The sequence below is a fragment of the Ictidomys tridecemlineatus genome, chromosome 5, assembly GCF_052094955.1.
Source record: "Ictidomys tridecemlineatus isolate mIctTri1 chromosome 5, mIctTri1.hap1, whole genome shotgun sequence".
Lineage (NCBI taxonomy): Eukaryota > Metazoa > Chordata > Mammalia > Rodentia > Sciuridae > Ictidomys > Ictidomys tridecemlineatus.
In genome coordinates this window covers 139,691,026-139,713,025 of record NC_135481.1, presented here as the reverse complement: position 1 = coordinate 139,713,025, position 22,000 = coordinate 139,691,026, and the positions used below count along the sequence as shown (strand labels likewise).

At 50.2% G+C, this 22,000-nt stretch overlaps 1 protein-coding gene across 3 annotated transcripts in view; it reads right to left on the bottom strand.

The window, feature by feature from the left end:
• Klhl25 (kelch like family member 25) overlaps nucleotides 1-21,545 on the bottom strand; it is a 32,731-nt gene extending 11,186 nt beyond the window's left edge. The window contains exons 1-2 of one of the 3 annotated variants that reach the window (XM_078051199.1): nucleotides 21,381-21,545; nucleotides 10,307-10,370 (exon numbers count right to left, since the gene is read on the bottom strand). The gene's annotated coding sequence lies outside the window, so the exon portion shown is untranslated. Of the gene's footprint in view, nucleotides 1-10,306; nucleotides 10,371-21,229; nucleotides 21,333-21,380 lie in introns of those variants that run through there. The other 2 variants (XM_005320113.5, XM_040274917.2) reach the window with 2 other exon arrangements.
• Between the last annotated feature and the right edge of the window lie 455 nt (nucleotides 21,546-22,000).

The following is a 22,000-nucleotide window of genomic DNA, read 5'->3' as shown; positions in this document are numbered from 1 at the left end:
TTCCCCAGTGTGGCCATTCACCCGGGAGCCCTATCCTACCCCTCTCCGTGAGGGCCATTTTATGAGGCAAGTGTGGCCTCTGATTTGTAGACCAGGTAGGGGGGGGCAGAATGTGGGCTCCAAGCCAAGGACTAAGAAGGACTCTGGGACTCTCAGGCCCAAGCCCTCTTTCCCCCGGGGGCATGTGGGCTCCACCAGTTAGCACAAGACCTGACCCCCAATGGGTGGTGAGGGTAGTGTTCTTGCTTTCCCCATGGCGGTGAGGACAATATACCCCAAGCTTGCAGATGGAGGCCTGAGGGGTTTTCTGGTGTGGGCAGTGCCTCACATGCAGTAATCCCCTCCCTTGGCCCTTACAAATCCCAGGTCTGTGCTCTCCAGGCAGGTGATCATGGGCTGCAGGGCCTCCACACTGGTGTTCACAGGGCACTGGTGAGGACATCCAGGGGGAGGCTCCATTCAGAGGGGTTACAGGTAAGCTCAACAGACTGAGGAAGTGCCAAAGTGGGGTTAAATCCCAACAACTGCCCTGAGAAGGCCATACAGTAGTGACCTCTTCAGAGCCCGAGATGACCCATGTCTTGCTAAACTCACCCTGAATGCCTGCTTGATAACAGACACCAATAACTCTCCCTGTACCACAGCAGGTTCCCGCTTCCCATCAGCTGCCAGCCTGGGGGCCCCTCTGGGCCCAGAGCAGCAGAGGCACCTGCCTGGCTGTTTCTCAGCTTTCCACCTCCTTTGGACAGTACTTGCCTCTGGGTCAGTCTCCCAATGACAGTAGCCATTGCCTCGCCATATCCCAAGTGAAGCACTTGGACCCAATATTCAGACAAGGAATACGAGGGCCCACACACATTCCAAACCTGTTATTTAGTATTGTCTCCCTAGCTGCACAGGAGGCCCAGCAAAGCAGGGACCATGTGCAGTGCGCAATGATGCGCCTCAACACCCAGCATGAACAGCAGTCCCTCAATTTGATGGAATGGACCCATCTGTCCCTTTCTCTGGTGGTGAGACAGTCCCGAGAGACATTCAGCACATGAAATTCACTTCACAAAACACCCAAACTGACTGCTCCCAGATGCTGTCTAGACCCAGAGGGCAGGAAGACCACGGTGGTGGTGAACGCTGCCCAGGTGGCTGCAACCACGTGTGTGCATGAAGGACATTGGCTGTGTGTCACTGAACCAGCAGGATGCCCCTTCCTCATGCTGACACCTGGCTATTCTCTGGGTGCCTGCTGTCTCCACCCTCCTCCACTCCAGGGTGGGCATTTGGTTCTCTATGGCTCAAGAGGCACATCCCGCCAGGCTTGGCCAATCAGTCTGTGCCCATGACCCAATGGGGATGGCCTCACTCCACAGATGGGCCTGAAGACTACTCTATGGTGTATACAGAACTTTCAGGAGAGACACAGGCTTTTTCGCCTCACTGGACTGGACCAGGGCTGGGAGCAAGGTGGATGATGGCTCTGTGCATGACGGAGTCTGCATCGAGGGAGGACAGCGGAGCCCCTCATTCCTCCAGGGCTACTGCTGGACTGTATTCTCTGTTGAGGTCAGTCACTTGCCACCATGGGTCCTGGCTGGGACAAGGACTCACAGGGAAATCAGTTAACTGAGGCTGCTGGCCTTGGTAAGGGGTCTTCCTATGTGTGTCCCTCTGTTCTTTCCATCTCCAGGGAGCCCAGCCTGGCTCTGAGGAGACTGCTCTCGTGTGTTCAGGGCCAGTTATGCCTCAGCCCCTGCCACAGGAGTGCAGTGTAAAGCAGAGGCAGTGGGGAGGGGGGAGGCATCTTAGAGGGAAGCAGCAGTCCTGTGTGACCTCCCAGCAGCCTCCCCATCTTTGGTGGCCACCATCAATCAGACACTCTCACACTATAAATATGTCAGAGAGGCTGTGATTATCTAAGCATTGCCCTAGGGTTTGATGAATTGAAGGCACAGAGCACAAGTGCATATCACTGCAAGGCCACAGACCGGCAGTTCATCATCCTGCTGAGAGGACCCATCACCTCAGACAAGGCCACTCGCACACTCTGCCTGGCGTCCCAACCTGTCAAGGAACTATTAAAATGCGCAGCCCATGTCTCTTAGTGCTCTTGAGAGGTTAACCAAGTGCGCGGTGAAACAAAGTAACCCAAATGAAGGAGGCAAAAAGTAACAAAGCGGGTGAGGCCTTCAGGAGGACACCTGCCACATTCCCAGGACTCCAGGGCTGAAGGCTCATTCTGAAGGGAAGATGAAGAGGCCTGTAAAGCTGCTGCTGGGCGATGCTCTCTGGGAGGCCTGACTCCGGGGCACAGCACCAACCCCGCCTCACCTCGCTCCACCGGAGGAGCCAGCCAGCCCTCTGAGTCCACCATTCTTCACTGGAGGCCAGTGGGGTGGAGAGACGCTCCCTGCTCTGCTTCTGGGTGGCTCCTGGGTGTGCATAGCTCAGGGCCATGTTAAGAGCTCAAGGCTGCAGCTAACCCACATGGCTCTCTGGTTCAAGCAGAAAAGAGGGCCCTCGTCTTCCCAACGGTGTGCGGGTCTCTGGGTCCAGACGTAGGCCTCAGAGAGGAGCATGCAGCTGGACCTCCACCGCACCAGGCTGGGTGCTCTGGTGCGGTGAACAAAAGGCACAGTAGTCGTGGCAACGGCAGGAGCCAGCACTGACCGCAAGGCAAGCCCCTCCTTGCTGCCCAGGTAAGCACCGGGGGAGCCGGACGCCAACAGGACCACAAGAACCTGGGCCCTGCCACAGCCCATTCCCGTCATTCCTGGTTTCTGTTGTTGTTTTGTGGTTCTGGGGTTTTACTCCAGGGCCTGCTGGGCACCACAAGCACATTACCAGTCCTTCTGATTTTGAGACAAGGTATCAGTAAATTGCCCAGGCTGGCCTCTGCAATCCTCCTGCCTTGGCCTCCTGAATAGCTAGGATTAAGGATGTGCACCATGGCACCTGGCCTCCCCACCCCCCTACCTTTTTTTTTGGGGGGGGGGACAAGCACTCTACCAACTGAGCTATATCCCCAGCCCATGGCTCCCAATTTAATGATAAGAAAACAGAGGTTTCCCAACACACTCCTGAAACACTGGCCTGACTGCATTTTCTGAGCTCCCTACTCTGAGAGGGGTGTGGGGGGGTCACAGCAGGGGAAGGGAAGACAACAGAATGATAGAAGTCTTCCCTCCCACCTCTCCTGAGGGCTGGCACTGCAGGCTAGGGTACAACCAGCTGCCGGGACAGGTAGTCAGGTAGTCTTCCTAACGTTTAGAGAGGCTGTGCCCAGGCCAACCATACAGAAGGGCAGTGCCCAGAGGTGGGGGGCTCTGGAGGGGCCCCTGTGAAATCAACTTCAGAAGCAGAGGAGCAGCTCAGGGGGCCAATCCCGCCTTGGAAGTGGAGTCCATCGCCCCAGACACTCATTGCCCTCTCTTCCTGCTGGCAGTTCTCATCACCAGAGACACCAGCAGTTGTACGCGAGGGCTGACCACTTGGTTCTGACTCACTCACCCTGAGTTTCCTGAATTCCATGTACCACCTGCCAGGACAGGAGATGGGGGTGGCCGGCACTTGGGCTGGGGAGGGAGGGCAGGATGGAGTAAGCAAATGAGCGCACAGGGTAGACTTACTTCCTGCATGTGCGGACAGAATCAAGTGGTCTCCAGAGGGACACGAGGGTGGGCTCATCTAGCCCTGTAGATGGATGACACTCAAGAACCAGAGCAGGCGAGAAAGGAGGGCTCCAGGCAGAGGATTAGCAAGTGGAAAGGCTGGGTGGAAGTGAGGCTTCAGGAAAGAGAGAGGGGCCTGAGAGAGGGGGGCCAGGGAGAGCTCACGTGGGCGAGTGGAGCAGACAGACCTCCCACTCCAAGGGGGGCTTATGGCCCTGCCTTGAGCCTGTGCAGTTCCTGGGACTACCACTGGGAACAGGGCGACACTGCCCGTTCTCAGCTGAGTTCTTCAGAGGCTGGCAGCCTCTACTTCATCTCTGTGAGGCTCACTCAAGGGGAGGCCAGCCAAGCTGGAGGGAAGGCAGACTACCCCGGGGGGCAGTGCTGAGGAAGCTAGTGCCGGCCACAGGGTGGGCAGGAGCTGCCTGGCCTCCCCTGCTGTTCTGGCCACCTGGGCTCGGGAGCCAGCCATGTGAGTGAAGGTCCACCTGGGACATTCCAGTGGCAGCAGGTGCGAGATGGAGAACAGAGGACCCCAGGTGGGGGCTGGAACTGGAGTCCCAGCCTCTGACCTCACTGACTGTAGTGCTCACAGGTCAATATACACAGACAGACAGACAGACAGCCACACACACAGTGTGCAGTACTGGGGACTGAACCCAAGGCCTCACACACTCTAGGCAAATGTTCTTATCACTAAGGCCAGGTCACCCAATCTAAAAATCTGAGATAAATCCTAATTAAGCACCTGCTGGATACCAAACTGTGCTGAAAACCAAAAAAACAAAAATCAAGATGTCCGGGCATAACAAAACACACATGGGTGCTGGGAGATGGGAAAGGTAGCAAGTAGTTTGGAGCTGTTCTCTCAGGGTAATCTGCCCCAGTTCCACTAATATAACTGTCAAGGAAGTGCTGAAAAAAGGTCAAAGTTTCTCAGTGCTAATGGTTAGGAATAGGAATCCTGAAGGCAGCTCAGCCATTACTGTGTAACCTTAGGCAAGTTAACTCACCTCTCTGGTCCTATTTTCCTCAATTATAAAGTGATGATTTAAAAAGCAGCTACTTTACAGGGTTGTTGCGAGAACTGGCTGGGATGTCAACTGGAAACCACTGAGAGCAGCACTGCCTAGCATGCTTACTGGGTCAAGCTGCTTTATGGCCATTGTCACTACACTGTCACCATGTAAAGAACAGAGTAGATACTACTGGTTTACACTTTCCCCAACTTCCTCTTTGGATAAGGGGAGTTCACTGGACAATTTTTAAGTCGTTGATTTTTTTTAATCAGTATGTATTATTTTACAATTAAAAATCCTGAAGCTCTCTGTCAAGGCTGTCGGATGTGGGTTAACCCTGAGACCGCACTGACGAAGGACTTAAGGTCCACCCAGCACGCTCCACGTGCAGGTTAAGGCTCGGTGACATATCCCCAGGAGAGGCTTTCCCACCTGAGGCTCCTGCCCAGCCCTGCCCCCGGGTCCAGCTCAGGAAGCCCACAAGGGCACAGGGTCATCGGTCCTTCCAGTTCTCCAATGGAAGCCAAAGCACCCTTACTGAGCACCCAAACCTCACTGTTAACTGAGAGTAAAACGAATGACTGCTGTATCTGAATCAGAGCCACAGAACATTCTAGCGAGTGATCAGACCATGAGTCCTTTCCCCAGATGTTTCTGCCTTTCAAAGGCCTTCAAAAAAGCCAAACAATTACAAAACCCTTTACACACACACATCCGTTCAAAAAGCCGCAGGGGCTGGAAGTCCATGGGGACTCTTGTGCTTAGCAGGCCCCAGGCCCTGGGCTCCACCCCCAGCGCCCAAGCCAAACACACCAAATCTGTGCACACCCTGGGATTTTTTGTTTTTGTTTTTAAGATGCAGCTGATCAGAACTATTTATGTATTCCACTGTATGTGCATTTATTTATTTTGGTTTTGAGCTTTTTTTATTACAGGAAGAAGTTCAGTCAGTCGGCCCAGTGGTCAGATGGCCCTGCCCGGGGCCCCCAGCCGTCTGTCCAGGGCTGTGCTAGAACGCAGAGTGGGTCTAGAGGATCTGGAATAGAGAGACCATCACTATACAGTGTAACAATGGGCTTCCTCTTCACGGGGACCCCAGATGTCCCTGCATCAAACATCTCCCTGTGAAAGGCAGGATGGCAGGCCACCACCCCCGAGCTTCCCCTAACAGAGCAGAATCACACCCTCACCAGGTCCCAGCATGAGAACAACCTTGTCTTCACCTGCTGTCTGAGGACCAGCTCAACAGTGTCATGGCCCGCTCACACCTGCACCTCCCAACACACAGGGCCTGGGCAGACAAGGAATCCCAGGACCTGCACGCAGCCCCCACTGCCGACAGCCTGGGCTGGAAAAGGGGCGAGGACAGCATGCATTTCAGTGCAGCGCCACTGCAGCTCCTCACTGGACGCAGCCAACGTGAAGCACGCTGGTGGAGGCCAGCCACCAAAGCTCCTGTGATCGATGGTCACGTCCCTGGCTGACTGCAGCCATGGTGGTCAGGGAGTCGGAGCTATTATTACAGGTTGATGGACATTATTGAGTTTGATGTCTTCCCTGAGGAAGGTTCACTGTGCTGGGCCTGACTCGGGGCAGCAGCTCTGTCTTGCCAAAGGCAGTATAGAGCTGGAGGTGAGAGGTCAAGGCCTGTGGAACCTGCTGAAAGATGAAGCAACACTTGCTGCAAGAATCAGTAGGTCAGGAGGGATTCTGGTCAGGCAGGGAGTCAAGTCATGACTGCCATGTACTTAATTTCACACTGAGCATTTTACATTATCAGACTTAATCCTGACAACCAAGTACAATATGGTCATGACTGTTTTAGTCAGAATAAGTAAGGTTACACGGCAGCAACAAACAACCCCCAGACTGTGTAGTGGCTTCACAGGACAGAGATTTATTTCTTGCTCAATACCACGTTTTGTGGTTGTAGTAAGCATTTACCTCATCACTGTCACTCTCACCTTATTCCTGTCACTTTCAGGAAACCAGATGACAGAGCTGCTACCACGTCACCAATCACTGTGCCAAAGAGAGAAAGGAGGGCTCTGGAAAGCATAGCACTGATTAAATGCCTGGCCTGGAAGGATACACACTCCTTCTGCTCACAACTCACTTGCCAAAACCAGTCACACAACTTCACTGGCCCGCAAAAGAGCCACGAAGTGCAATCCTACTATATACCCTACTATTTCTGCAATTCACAGATAAAAAACAACAACTCAGAGGTTAATGATAATGAAGAGCTCTGTGTGGTGACTAATCTAATCCCTACCAAAGCCTTAGGTGCAGTTGAACCTGCACTTTACAGGTTAGGAAACTGGACAGAGAGACATTAGGAAACTTGCCCCAAACCCCCTGGGGAGTGGTGGGCAGAGCCCAGGATTCTGGTTCAAGTCTGTTCCAACAACAGCATTATACAGCCCAATGTCACAAAACTGGGGAAGGGGTGGCATCTGAATTCATATCCGATTCATTCTTTCCCCTCTACCAGAGGGGGACAAAGAAGAAGGCCCACAGAAGTTTACCACCAGCTTCTGGCACCAGGATAATGTCCTCTCTATCTACCCCAAGGAGCAGCCTCTCACCAGCCTCGGCACAATCAGTACAGCAAGATCTTCAGGCAAATCAAGGCCTGTACCCCAAGACATCCACTGCAGGTAAGAATTCATGTCTCATAGGCTGGAGATATAGCTCAGTGGTAGAGCACTTGCCTAGCATGCATGAGCACCTGAGTCCAATGCCCAACACTGCAAAAATAATTAAAAAAAAAAAAAAAAAAGAATTCATTTCTCTCCTGAGCAACAATGGGTCCAGTGGGATGCAGAATCTCAGGTCATTTTGTGTTCTGTGTTCAGACCCCAAGTGAGAAAGGCCATCTTAGGGAAGGAGCCTAACCTCTCCCAGGGCTTGCCTTGCTACTCAAGGCACCATATGGATTTGGCCAGTTCCTCATCAACATATCTTTTTTAGAAAAGCTGTCTGGCTAGGAGAGAAGACAGCAGAGCCCTCCCACGGGAGCAACTGAGTGGGCCACACACCCAGCCCAGGGCAGATACAGTCACAATGGCCAGTGCCCTTCTGCTCAGACAGCTCTGCAGACCAAGGAAGGAGGCCAAGATGAACTCAGGAGCTCAATCTGTTGTCTTTTACTGAAAAATGCAACACAACAGTAACGAGAAAGATAACAGTCTTATTTTTATGTACAAAGCAGATACACACAGTACACTGAGAGACACACAGGTCTACAAGGGTATTAAAATTTAATGGGGGTGGACGAATTTAGAAAAAAAGGTTGAAAAAGATTTTGGGGTGTAGGGTGCTAACAATAGAAGTCCGAGAAACATTGCAAACAGAAGAACTCTTTCCATTTTGGTTTCTTATTGTCAGCTTTTATCCACAAATAAACAGTTCTAAATTGTTGCAATTGGGCTGGGCGCATGGCTCAGCAGAGGGTATACTGCTCAGCATGCATGAGGCTCTGGGTTCCATCCCCAGCATCACATAAAATGAATAAATACATTTAAAAATTGTTGCAATGATAGATACTGTGTTACACTGTTTTTACCTTAGCTTTTCACATAATTGCCATTTTCTATCCTACATTCACTACTTCACAAAGACTGTCTGAAGGCCTACTGTGGGCACATGCTGAGGAGCCACAGGAATCTCCTGGCGCCTACACGTCTGTGGTTGTCAACTATAAACTTTAATGTCTCTAAAATATATAAGAACCATAATTTATTATCTATTCACCCATAATTTTTTGAATTTTTATCCCCAAATAACATCTTTGCTTTGGCTGAATTACTGTTTTCTCTTGAGAAAAATTCTTTGGAGAATGATGGAGATTTGATGCCACACTGTCCTAAAAGTTCCGCTTCCCAGGTAGGCTGTGCCAAGCCACGCTTAAAGCCCTCCAACAAAGGCTTCTCCCATCCAGGGAGGGAGGTACAGGCCCCTCCCTGTCCATCAGGTGCATGGCAGGTGCCATCCAACCTCTCCAGGTCACATCCCACTCCCATCAGCTCAGCAGGGCTGCTGGACTGATTGTCCCCGTCCCCCAGAGCTGGGAATCATCTGCCAGCCCAGCTATGGGTCTAGGCAAGAGCAGAGCCAATAAAAGGGACACCACTGCTCTAGTCAAGAACTCAACACTCGGGCTCTCCCACCTGGTGAAACAGCGTAACCAGAGAAAGCCAGAAAGAAAGAGAGGGATGTGAGCAGAGCTCCCTTCAAAGCAAACACAGCATCCCAAGGGGTTCCTCCCTCCTCATCAGAACTACCCGGCCCTCTGCAAACAGGCGCTCCCTCCTGCTGTCTAGTCCACAGATGGAACTGTTAAAAGCATGCTGACCTAGATATCACTATCACTTTCAACAAGCCGCCTGGAGAAAAACGAACAAATCAGAGAGCAGGGAAAAAACAAGAGTCAAGCACCAGCAGTTGTTAGCAGTAGAGCTCCTCCCGTCTCCAGAAGCTCTGTTCCTCCCTAGCTGTGCTGGTGAGAATGGTACAGCTCCTCCTCTCCCCATGAGGAGGGCAGAGCCTCTGTGCCCGGGAACCTTACAGGTACTTTCACTGGGTCCTCTCAACCTCTTTGCAAGGCATCACTGGCCCCATAGTACAGACGTGCAAGCTCAGGGTCCCAGAAGGTAAGTAACCTGCACACATCTATAGTTTAGCTGGAGTCAGCGCTCAAGGCTATGTCAATCTGGGACCCCCTGCGTCCCAGCACTCCCACTTCCGTGCTGAGACCTGGGCCCCACATTGACAGTCTCAGGGCTTCAGTTTTCTCATCTGTAAAATGGACGTGAAAACTACACCAACCACAAAGGACTGCTGAACAACTAAATAGGGGAACTGGATATACACAACTCAACACAGAGCCTGACGCCTGGTGCCAGCTTTGCAGGCACTTACGGGAACAAAGTCACTCTTAGATTGCTTAATCTAGGATCTCTTTATAATGTAAAAATGATTGAGGACCCCCAGGTGCTTTTGTTTATGTGGTTTTGTCTATTGAGATTTACCATATTCAAAATTAAAACTGAGAAAAATGTATATGTTAATTAAAAAATAAAAATAGGGCTGGGGGGGTGATCAGGTAGCGCCCTTACCTAGCATGCACAGACCCATGGTTCCACCCCTAGAAGGAAGAAAGGATCGACCCATTATATGTTGTTTTAGACAGCTGTCCATGGCCATGACATAATACCTGAGAAAAACAACTTAAAGAAGGAAAGATTTGGGCTCATGGTTTCAGTTTATGGTTAGTTGGCTCTGCTGTTTCTGGGCCTGTGGCAAGAAATAGGCAGGGAGCATGTGGTGGGGGAAAGCTGCTCATCCCATGGTGGCCAGGAAGAAGGGCAGTGTCTGGAGACAAAATATCCACCTTGAAGGCATGCCCCCAGTGACCCACCTCTTCCACTAGGTCCTTCTTTACCTTTAGTGGGTAAATTTCCACTACCTTCCAATAATCCACTGGGGACCAAGCCGTCAACACATTTGGGGGACATTCCAGATTCAAATGATAACATCTTAGCATAAATAAGAGTTATTTTTCATAAATTAATCTTAAAAAAAAAAAAACTATTGACAATAGTAGCTGGATTCTCCTACCTGCTTTTGTACTTGACCTGCTGAGTTGGTTTGATTACAGGCTATGAAGCCCAGTCTCCTGTGGCTGGACAAGGCAGAAGATTTTAAGAGTCTTTTTGGATCACTGTGGACACACTTCTGTGATATACTACACTAAGACCTGACATGTGGTAGCTTCTTTAAGGCTTGTTGCAATGTGGAATCTGAGCCTCTGTCTATGAACTTTTGTACTCTGACATTCTCCTCCACTGGCCTGGCCTGCACTTTGAATGGATGGTTTACCCAGGCATGATTTTGTAACACAGTGCATGGGTCATTTGGAAAACACTGGTACAGAGTTATGCACCCAGAAGAAAATGAGTGAACAAGGCAAGCATCATCTTAGAATTACTGTGAAAATAGTTTTGACCTGTGAACCCTCAATCTCACTTTGAGGACGCTGCATGGCAGAACTTTCTTAATCTCCACATTAATCATGCCTTCTTTTAAGAACGTAGAGCAAGAAACTTCTGTAAAAGTGTGGGGGCCTGTATGGAGTCCTCCATTTCCCCCTCCCCCAGTTTGTACTACCACTAGCCAGCTGCCAGGGGATCCAGCACCTTCTAACCCACAGGTGGCCATCACCTTCTAAAACACTTGCCCTGCTCTGCTCCTCCCTTCACTAGCAGAAGGCTTCTTCTGCTATGGACCACCTTGATCTCCTCCAAAACAACAGTACTTGGTGGTTTGCAGAGGGCAGGGCCTTGGGCAGCAAAAGTACACCATGCATGGGCTGCTGAGCTCAGGCATTGCAGTTGATGATTCTAGGTCTCTTGAAATTACATATGTATGTATATTTATAGCAAATACATGGGTGTCCATAAATAGCCACTTGCCCATGTACACTTTTAACATATCGCTGAGCCACCAAGTTCCATTAAACCTTCCATGATGGATCTGCGCATTAGGCCTTCTTTTCTGGTCCTACCTTTATTGCTGCAGACTGGGTTAGCCCACTGTCCCCACGTCTCCCCACTTCCACCAATGCAGTACCAGATGGTTACTTGTTGACTACTCTCCTGCTCAAAAGCCTGATAGGAGGCTTGGCATCTGAACCTCATTCAATCTGTTGCCCCTGTTCCAGCTCCACTGCCCACCCTAGCCCCTCTTCCTCCATAATCCTTATCAGGTCACACACTCTGGTCTTCACATTTGTTCATCAGTTCAGGGCCTTGTACATAGCAGATGCTCAAAAAAATTAATGCAATGATTAATTTCTAGGTACCTTCAATATGCCAGGCCTACAAGTGCCAAGGATGTGGTAAAAAATAAAGCATCCCTGTCTTCTCTCCTGGAATTACCATTCTAACTCCCTCTGTTTCTTTGCTGCATGCAGTACTGTCACATTTCTCCTACTACTGGTCAGCATTCTTCAGTTTTTCATGTTGCTGTGTATTGTGTCCCTATCTATATTTGCAACTCCTCGAGGACATATTCTATGTCATATTAGATGTTCACATTAGATTGACACATCAGATGCTCAATAAATTCAGTGGAATGGAAAGTGGATTAACCACAACATTTACTGGAGTAAAAAATGAAAATGATCCAGAGATCTGTTAAACCCACGTAAAAGGTCCCCAGTGTCTGCCATTTGAAGTATGATTGACATGTTTCATATGTAAACATTTTAAATGCTAGATGGGGAAGAGCCACCCTCAACCCTGTTCTGGATAGTAGTCCATAAATCACACAAAGCAAATTGGAGATACTAATCCTAACTAGCCTAGCAGAATGGCTGGCTATGAAGTGTCTCTGGTTTCAAATGCTGGCACCTGTAAAAACAGCCTGTGTTACTTATAGTCTGAGTCTCAGTTTTCTCATCTGGAAAAAAGATAGAATAAATAAACAATAAGTTTTAAATAACTTTTGTTACAATATATCTTATAATAGTTCTATTTTATTAGTTATTGTTGATTTCTTTCTGTGCCTTATTTTTTTAGAGAGAGAAGGAATCTTTTTGTAGATGAACACAACACAATGCCTTTATTTTTATGTGGTGCTGAGAATCGAACCCTGGTCCCGTGCACTAGGCGAGCGCTCTACCACTGAGTCACAATCCCAGCCCATCTGTGCCTTATTTTTAAATTGAACTTTTATCATATGTTGTGTGTATAGGGAAGAACATAGTATCTCTAGTGTTTAGTTCTCTTTAAGGTTCTGGGCACCTGTTGGAGGTCGTGGGATATGTCCTCCAAGTATAACAGGGGCTTTTGTAACTACACCTAGCTCAAGGTACCGTCCTAAAAATTATTTGAGAGACAAGACACCAAGAGTTAAGCACAAGGGGGCAACATAAAGTTCACTCAATTCATGAGAGCTGCTGTTATTAATGCTGGTGTGGCTGATGTATCCTGCCAGCAGAACTCCTAGATGACTCCTGATCTCCACCTGGGGTCTTATTCCGTTGAACATGTTGCTCCATACAGCAAAGGGACTTGCAAATGAAATGAATCTTTGCTACAGATGTAATTAATGATGTTACCAATCATTAATTACATAACATTAATGATGTTACCAAGAGAGGGGGACTATTTGTGTGAGTGTGACCTAGTCCATGAGCCCTTTAAAAGCAATTTTCTCCTGTTGGTCACAGACTGGAAGTCAGGTTTTTGAAGCAGAACAGGATTTGAAGCCCCTCTGCAGGGCTGAAGATGGCAAGGGCAGGTGGCATGGAGGGAACTCAGCCCTAAGACTACCCAAAACACAGTTCTGCCAACAACCAGAAAGATCTGACACAGGATCTCCCCAGAGCTCAGGAGGAGACCCCATCCACCCGACACCTTCATTGTGGACTTTGTGAAACTTGAAGCAGAAAACCTAGTTGAGCTAACCCAGACTCCCAGCCTGCAGAACCATGCACTAATAAATATGTTTAAGCTGCTAAACTTGTGGTGACTTGCCATGTTGCCATAGAAACTAATACAAAGCCCCCGTTCTCCTTGGAGGACATATCCCACGACCTCCAACAGGTGCCCAGAACCTTAAAGAGAACGAAACACTAGAGATACTATGTTCTTCTCTATATACACAACATACGATAAAAGTTCAATTTAAAATAAGGCACAGAAAGAAGTCAATAACAACCAATAAAATAGAACTATTGTAAGATATATTGTAACAAAAATTATTTAAAAGTTATTGTTTATTTTTGGAATTTTCCATTTAATAGTATCATACTGCAGTTCACCCCAGATAACTAAAACCATGAAAGTCCAAGTGCAGATAATGGGGGACTACTGTGCAGGTCCACTTGGCCTCTAGCCATAATGTATATGTATTAAAAGCATATTAGGTGCTCATCTAAAAGGTTCTGGGAAAACGTGAAGTGTTCTGCATTCTTCAATTGCTGGCTGTGTGAGGTTTGAGAGCGGAGGCTGTCTTATTTAGCTCTGGCATTTAGCACAGTGGGTAGCATGGGTTCTCAATAATTTCATGTAATAAAGTTCTAACTTCCTGGACTGTTAGGAACAACATGGCTTCACCAGGCTGGCCTCACCGTTGCATGTGCAGCCAATTATGAGGTGTTCATGGGCAATTATCTAGGCCAACCCCAGCAAAGTCCTCTTTTGGGCCTAGAAGAAACTGCGGGCACTGGAAACTGCTGAGGATGCCGTCCAGCAACAAGGGTAGCTGTGAGTCCATATGCAAAGATATCTTGCTTTACACACCAAGTGACCACTCTGTAGGGGGACCTGCCTTGGCCCATGGCCGGCTCCGAGGGCTAAGTTGGCCAAGCAAACCCTGAAATTTTGCATGTAATTGCACCTTCCACTAAAAAGTCCTGGACGAAATGGTAAAAATAGCAACTGCAATTTCCTGCAATGCAGATATCCCAGTGAGTCCCAGTGCCTAAAAGCAAACCTGGCCATCCAACCTCTCTCCAACTTAGTGAAACACCTGGCTGCAAGCGGTGCCCAGGACAGAAGTGGCCCACTGGTGCCCCCACCTCCAGGGCATCTCCAGAGTGAGATGCTTCCTCACTTCCTTAAATACTCAGTCTTCAGAATCAAGGGGTGGCCAATAAAGCAAAAGTGCCCTTCAGCCCTCCCTCCCCTTACTAGCCAAAGTACACATGAGGAGGCCTCCCTCCAAGAGGCCTTTGGGAGCCCCACTGTGCCCTTGGCTGCCCTCACCTCCCCCACCATGCCTGTCTCCACCAGGTCGGGCTGCCTGGGATAACAGGAGCCTCCTCTGGGGCTCAGTCCTGATCATCCCCAGGGCAGCAGGGGAACTGCAGCCAAACTGGATGTTGCTTCTCCAAGGGTGGGAGCAAGGCCACTTGGGAAATGACAGAAGAGCCTGATCAGTGGCGCTAGGCAGTAATGAATTCCCCTGGGGGCCCTGGCTGTGGCCCCACCATCCCTTGACTCCTCTGTCAAGGGCCTGGTTTCCACCATTCCAGATCGGCCTCTCTTTCTCCTTTAGTCTCCACAGCGTTTCCCTGGCCCCCTTCTGTCTGCAAATCAAGTACAAGGGCCTTTTGGTAAATCTTCTGCTTGTTTTGAAGCTTCCTATTATAGGAATACAAAGACCCCCAAAGTAATATACATGGAAATTAACAAAGTTTTGGACTGCAGCCTTTGATCTTTATCAACAGGTAAATAGAGTCTGTGACGGCCGATAACTTTTGGAGCCTTTTCACGGACTGGTGAGGGAACTTTCTCTGTCCTGCTAGCTTATTTCTTCATTGCTACAGGTGGGACAGGAGGCAGCTCCCGACTGGCCAAGCCTCTGAGAGGTGCTCTGGAGCTGAGCCAAACTTTTCTCAGGACAGGTAAATTTCTTTGCATCTCACCTAAAGCCATCTCCGCTGACCATAGGCAAAGTCATCCCAGGCCAACTCTTGGATACACTCTTGTTTAGAAACCCTGAATTCACTCAAATGTTTCAGCCTTCAGATATTTGGCCCTCACCAGTAAAAGCCTAGCCTCCTTGTGTTTGCAGAGCTTCTGAGCATAAAATGAATTTCCAGGAATGTTTTCCCATGCACAGGGCACAGCAGCTAGCAGGGGGCAGGGCTGGGCAGGGATTAAAGGGCCTCATTTCACAGATGCATACACAGGGCCACAAGCTCTGCTCAATCCCCAGCTGAGGCCAGGAGACCAATAGGAGGCAGAACTAGCCCTGGCTAAATGTTGATCCTTTGGAAAAACAGAGGCGGATTAGAATCAAAAGAGAAAGCCTGAATACACTGGATCAATTTTTTTTTTTTTAAAGGAATGAGATTTGCTTCATCATGTTAACTAAAACTGAATATGTGAATAATATCAAGGATGGGTGAAAATGTGGAGAGATAAAACTAAGTTTATCTGCAAGGCATCTGACTTTAATGATGGGAATTAACAGTCTCACTTTTTCATCAAGATGCACAGTCAAGGATGTTCAAGACTTCATTGCTTGTAATGAGGAAAATCAGGCATGACCCAAAAGTATCTCTTTAGGAGACAATGGGATGAAAGATAGTGGTCTGGTCACAGTGCAGAATATTATGTGCCCATGAAAAGGGTAAAAGTTTCTCCACACACTGAGTGATAGAAGTTGTAGAGTACTGAGTAGGATCCAAATAATGGAAAAATCAAAATCCATACACCATCTATATCTGTGGATACATACCAGGGAGAGGGACATAGTTTCATACCACGTTTTGTTATTTCCCCCCTCTATTGTTCATTTATAAAAAGAATCTGTTGGTGTGCTAATTAAAAAAAAATAAGATAACTTAAAAGCACAATATTTTCCTTAGTCTCCCTATGCATCAGAAGACCATACGACGTCATGGTTGCAGCCTTTCCTGGTGCCTGGTCCACACCCGTCTCCAGCCTGTGCCATCCCAGTCTTGACACTCAGATCTTCTCATGGCTGGCTCACACACCACAACCCCACAGAGGACTTCCTTGACCCCCTCCCTCCACGTGGCTCCTCCGCCCCCTGATCCTTTCTCTCTCACCTCCCTGTCCATGCCCCAACAGCCTTTCCTACAGCTGCATTTATATGGTCTGTTATCTGTCTCCCCCAGTTGAACAGGAGTCCCGGAAGGGTGGGGCCTCATCTTGTTTTCTGCTGAATTCCAGAGCCTGACCGAGAACTGATGGCAAAAAATACTCATTGGACATGATGGAATAGAGACCAACAATGATCTTACTCTCCAATGTGGAAACTGAGGCAGACTCCCCACGTGCCACTCACACCCCAGCACTGTGCCAAGATACTCACTGTCTGTGATACCCTTCTCCCTTATTTCTGAGACTGTCGATTCACAACAGAGGCATTCACAGGTCAAGGGACTTGCTGACCAAGGACTCACTCACAGGCCCAGCTCTGATGAAGCAGAATGTACACTGTGGATGCTGGATGACCTGTCATGGTTTTTTAGAAAAAGACTCCTAGCCCTCACTTCTACCCAGACAAATCAACCTGGCCAACTGCAAACCTGGCAGACAATTCATCTTGAGGTTTGGACTAGGAATGCTTCTCTTATCTTAATTAGGAAATTAATTCTGTTTGGCCGAGATTGATCTGCAGTCAGACTCTCCTTGGGGGTTCAACAGGAATAGGCAGAGAACATGCAAGGCTTCTTTGTTTCTGTCCCTCCTATCTCTGTACCCTACTTCCACACAGCTGCCAGGCAAAGGCGTTGATCTTGTGGAGGCGGAGAGAGTGGCGCACAAGGTGAATGTAGTCCTCAGGCGGGCAGCAGCCACAGCTCTCCCATGGCCATGCTCAGTGGGAGGAGCCATCCAACAGGTCTTGCAGGTGCCTCCTGGGCAAAGGCTGGCACTCAGCCTCCTCCTTCTGTCCCCCTCTTCTCCTCACAATCCCTGTTGCTCAAAGGGACACTCTGACTATCTCTGGTGGCTCCGGTTCTGTGCCCAGGGGAAACCCCACAGGCAAGGTCTCATCCCATCTGTTACAGAGCAGGGGCCATCCAGGATACTCCTCTATTTGCTGCCCAGCTCCCTCCCCAGGATCAGTCAGTGACAGTGAGCAGTGAGTCACCCACATGGCATCTTCCTTTGAGCCCATGCTTGCTCCCCCTGGGCCCAGACTGGTACTTCCTGACCCAGTCTTCTGGCTTCCCCAGTCCCCTCACCCAGCACACGCAGGCCCCAAACTCTGAAGGAGTGGGCAGGGAACTAAGGGAGGTTGGAAGAAGAGCCCTATCCCTCTGGAAATACTGGGAAAACCCAATCCATCTCCAGTCATCCAGATGAGGAAATAAGGAGCTTAGCTACTGCACTCCTCTCATTCTACTAGAATCTCATCCTAAACAGGGAAAAGGAGGGTCCAGAGAGGGAGAATAACTTGCCCAAAGCCCACAGTATGTATCAGAGGCAGAGATGGAACCAGAATCCACTCAGCTCCTGTTTTCTAACATGGCTCCTCTACACTCCACTTGCCACTTCTCAAATTCTTCCTACCTATGAGGGCTGAGCCAACAACCCAAGCTGTGTAAAGCTGCTTGACATCAGAGCTTGCAAGAACTTTTGAGATATCACAGGAAAACATTTAATAGAAACACTTCATGGAAGAGCAATGCCCATTTTGTAGAAAGGCAAACTGAAGCCCACAAAGGTAAGGGGGCCTGCAGAGACACACAGCCAGGAGGGGCAGGGCAGGTGGGACTCCCCCCACTTTAGTGTTCTTTCTGCCAACAGGTTCTAGGTCTGAGGGGTCCAATGGTAGGATGAAGAGGTGGAGCTAGTTTTCAGGCCTTAGTCGCTGAAACGGGGATAGCCCAAGGGAGCCTCAAGGGGGGAAGAAAGATTGGGCAGAACTTTATGCATTTACAGAAAACACTGTGCAATTTCACAACTAAATTGGATTTCTGAGACCACAGAGCTGTCACTTTTAAAAACAGGTCAATAAGCCACATGTGTCTGTCTACCCTTTACCATCCGAAAGGGCACTGAGACAGGGGTTGAAAGGAGCAGGGAGGCGGCTGAGGCCCAAGAAAGGGCTGCAAGCCAGCACCCAGCCTCAGTCTGTGCCCAGGGAATGAGGTGAAGGGAAAAGGAAGCTGGCTATGACCAATGTCCACTTGGTGCCAGAAGATTCTAGAGGAGTCTACACGGTGAGACTATTAATCTTCAGGATATCCCAGGAGAGGCCAGTAAGGCCCAGCGAGGTTACAGAATTCAGTCACAGACACTCAGCAGCATGGAGCCCCAGTCTGGGTCCACAGCTTGCACTTCTTCCACTGATACTGTACTGAGGGGCTTACGGAGAGCTTGCCCACCCCTGAAGCCATTCTATGTCCCTCTAATCCCCCAAACTCCTACCTCCTAATGGCGCTTGAGGGACCTGAAGTCAGTGTGGTGAGGCAATGGCTTAAAGCCACTGGTATCAGCTTTTGCTACCTTTAGAACTAGTAATGGAGCTGGTGCTGCCGAGGGGAGGTAGTCCAGAAAAGGGGCTGAAACCTGCAGAAAGGTGGCTGCAATCACAAGGGGACAGATGTAGACTGATTAAGTCCTGCTGGGATGGTGTGACTAAAAGCTGCGGATACATAAGCTCTCCCTCTTCCTGCCACTCCTTCCACTTGTCCAAACTAAGTGTTCCTGGTTTGGGGAAAATGCTTCGACAGCCCTGAGCAGGCAATTCAATTAGGAAATTTACCACATTAGATGAAACCACCATCTCAGTCAGTCAATTCATTTGTCTAGACACTCTATTTGCTTGTCCCAGCTCTGACAGCCCCCCTATGGCCAGGCTACACCCCCACTACCCTATGTTACAGAAGGACTAAGGGGTCAGGCAATGAGCTGGTCTTTAGGGACAATGGGGTGGGTTCTGTCAGGACCCCTTGCATTCAGAAGCCACACAGTTTGCTGTGAGTGGACTACTGCCAGTGCAGAGCAGACCACCAGAGCTGAGAAGACCCTCTCCATCACCTCTCACCTGCATTCTCTCTGACCTCACCGGTGCCCTAAGTTGACATCAACCTGAACTGGCTCTGGGAGAAATGTGGGTGGGTGGCAGGAGAGGAGAATCTGGGCTGAGGCAAGCCTTTTCTTAGACCAGGCATCCTCTCTCCAGGACACCTTTGCCACCTGCACCCTTCCTTAGTGTCCCCTCAGCTTCCCTTGCTGCCTTTATTAATCACTGGGGTTCTCTGTACTCTGATAGTCAGGGCCCCTGATCCACATGCCAGCACCCTCTCATCTAGGAGGTCCCTAAAAGCAGGGTCCCCAGTCAAAGTCTGAAACACTGAATAAAATAATAAACGAAGGAATGAATGACTAAAACCACTCACTAAATAACATACTCATTCTTTCTGTACTGGGAAGAACCAGGCCTGTTTTCACTGCAGACTGTACAGTCTGGCACAGGGTAATTTCTTTCTTTTCTTCCTGGTCTCCTTTCCCAACACTGGGTGCCCGCAGGTTTAAGATGCCATTAAGGACATCAGGCTACAGAAGCCATCTCCAATGTGGAGGGTGCAACTTGCCCACAGCTCTTGTCTCTACACCACACACATAAATTCAGCAGCAACCTGAGACCCAGGAAGAAGGTTGATTCTTCCATTTCTGTCTACTCTCCTTAATGACCTCCCTGGAGTCACTTCCTAACAAATTAATCAAAATTGAAATATTTGTGGAGCCTGGGAAAAGATAATTCTGTCAGCCTCCACAGGCACAGCTTGGAAACCCAGGACTCCAGGTCTTGGAAAGACCAACTCTAAGGGTGGGAAGGACTCTGTGTCCTACTCCTCCCAGCCCCCAGCTTTCCCAACATCACCCAGAAATCCTAACGGCACACATAGGCCCACTGAGCATCAGTTCCACCTATGAAAGGGGAGACAGAGTCCCAGGGTACCAAAGGCCTGAGTCTCAAGTGACAGTCTGGTCCTTGTGCCATAGGCAACTTCCCTCCTTCCCTGCCCCACTGCCATGCCAGAGTGAAACCAAAGGACCCAAACACCTGACACACTTTGCCCTGACTCACCAGGGAGGGCCAGAGCCCAGTGAGCCTTCCCCAAGGGAGAGAGCACTGGGAGCTCAGCAGGATTCAAGAATCCAGATTAAAGGGAAGGGGCCTGGGCCAACCACCCACTTCCTTTGACCAGGTCTTTATGGAAAGTCTTCTTACCTCAAAGACAGTGGGAGTGAACTTTGGGGTGGCTGAAGCAGCAGCAGCACACACAAAAAAGGAGTCTGGTACCCCTGGGAACACAATTCCCCAAAGGCAAAGCTGCTAAAACAACTATGAAGGAGAAAAGGAAGGGGGGAACGAGAGGAATCCCTGGGGCCAGGTCAAGATGCGGGAAGAGGAATCAGACTATATACTTGCTCTGGAGCTGCAAGGTTGGTCACCACCCAGCTGGACAGGTGGGTGTGACTTTGGGACTATTACCCATTTCTCCCTTCTCGTGAAATGCACAGAGATACAGGACTCTTGTCTGGTGGGGCATACAAGTCCTGGGGCAAAAGGGTGGCAGGCTCCAGGACCCGGCTGGAGTAGACCAGACCTTTCAATCCTTGTCCTCGCAGGGCACCCGGCAGGGCCCAAGTGAACGGGGACTTCGCTCCGCCAGGGCGCAGAGCTCTGCCGCTCATATCCTCGAAGACAAGCAACCTCCGTTTTCCAGGATCAATAGTAATTTTTTAAAAAGAGAGTGTGTGGACTCAATGAATCAACCGCTCCCAGGGGGGAAAGTAGCAGCTCCCGTGCGCAACATCCATTTGCAAAACAATTCATTCCCTCGCCCAAGGCTCTTAGCAAATACCCTCGCGGAGTCCCCAGGCACGGACGCGACGGGAGGACTCCGGGCTAGGGGTTGGGGTGGCTGAGTCTGCCACCCTCCCCGCCCCCACATTGTCCCCTACCCCAGTGGCCCCAAGACACGCGGTAGCCGGCGCAGCTCCGGGACCCCAGTCCCTCTGCGCTCCTCCCAGAACTCACGGCCTTGAGGAGGCTCCCTTTGCCCAGGACTCCACGAACCGGGTCCAGCCCGGGGGAGGTGACAAGTCCCCGGTGCGGTGGCCGGAGCGCGGACGCAAGCCGGCCAGAGGACGGCGCCCCCAGCCTGGCTCAGTCCAGCCCAGACACTCACCGCTCCGGGCGCTGCCGCCCGCCGTGCTCAGAGACCCCTGGCCGTCCGCACGAGCTCCGCAGCCGCCGCCGCCGCCTCCCCTGACCGGCTCCCCACGGCCCCGAATGCGCCCGCCGCGGTACAGCCGAGGCGCCGCCAACAAACTAGTTTCTCCGGCCTTCCCGCCCCGCCTCCCGGCCCGAAGCGTAACAGCCAATCAGAGGTGGCGCCTCTGTGACGGATGGGCGTCCGAACCCATAGTGCCGCCTCCCAAGCAGAAAGAGGTGGGCGTCCAGACCGCGCCGGTATCGCGGGGAGGCGGGGCAGGGCAAGGAAAAGGACTTCGACCAGATTCTTAAAGGGACAGGCGCTTGCCCTTCCCCCCCCCCCCCCCCAGCGGCCCGAGTTTGGGAACAGAAGGAGACGGTGTTCCAGAGCTTTCCGAAGGAGGGAGCTTTGTAGTTTGCGCGTCTGTCCCGGAATCACAGGCGTTGTAGACCTCTTCGCAAAGTCGCACTTTAGTTGTCCCAACGTGAAGGGAACCCTTTCTTTTTTAATCCGAACGTTTGTGATTTTCTGCGGCCACCAAACCCCAAGTGTACAAGGAATCTATATTTCAAGCGGAACTTCAGCTCTCTTAG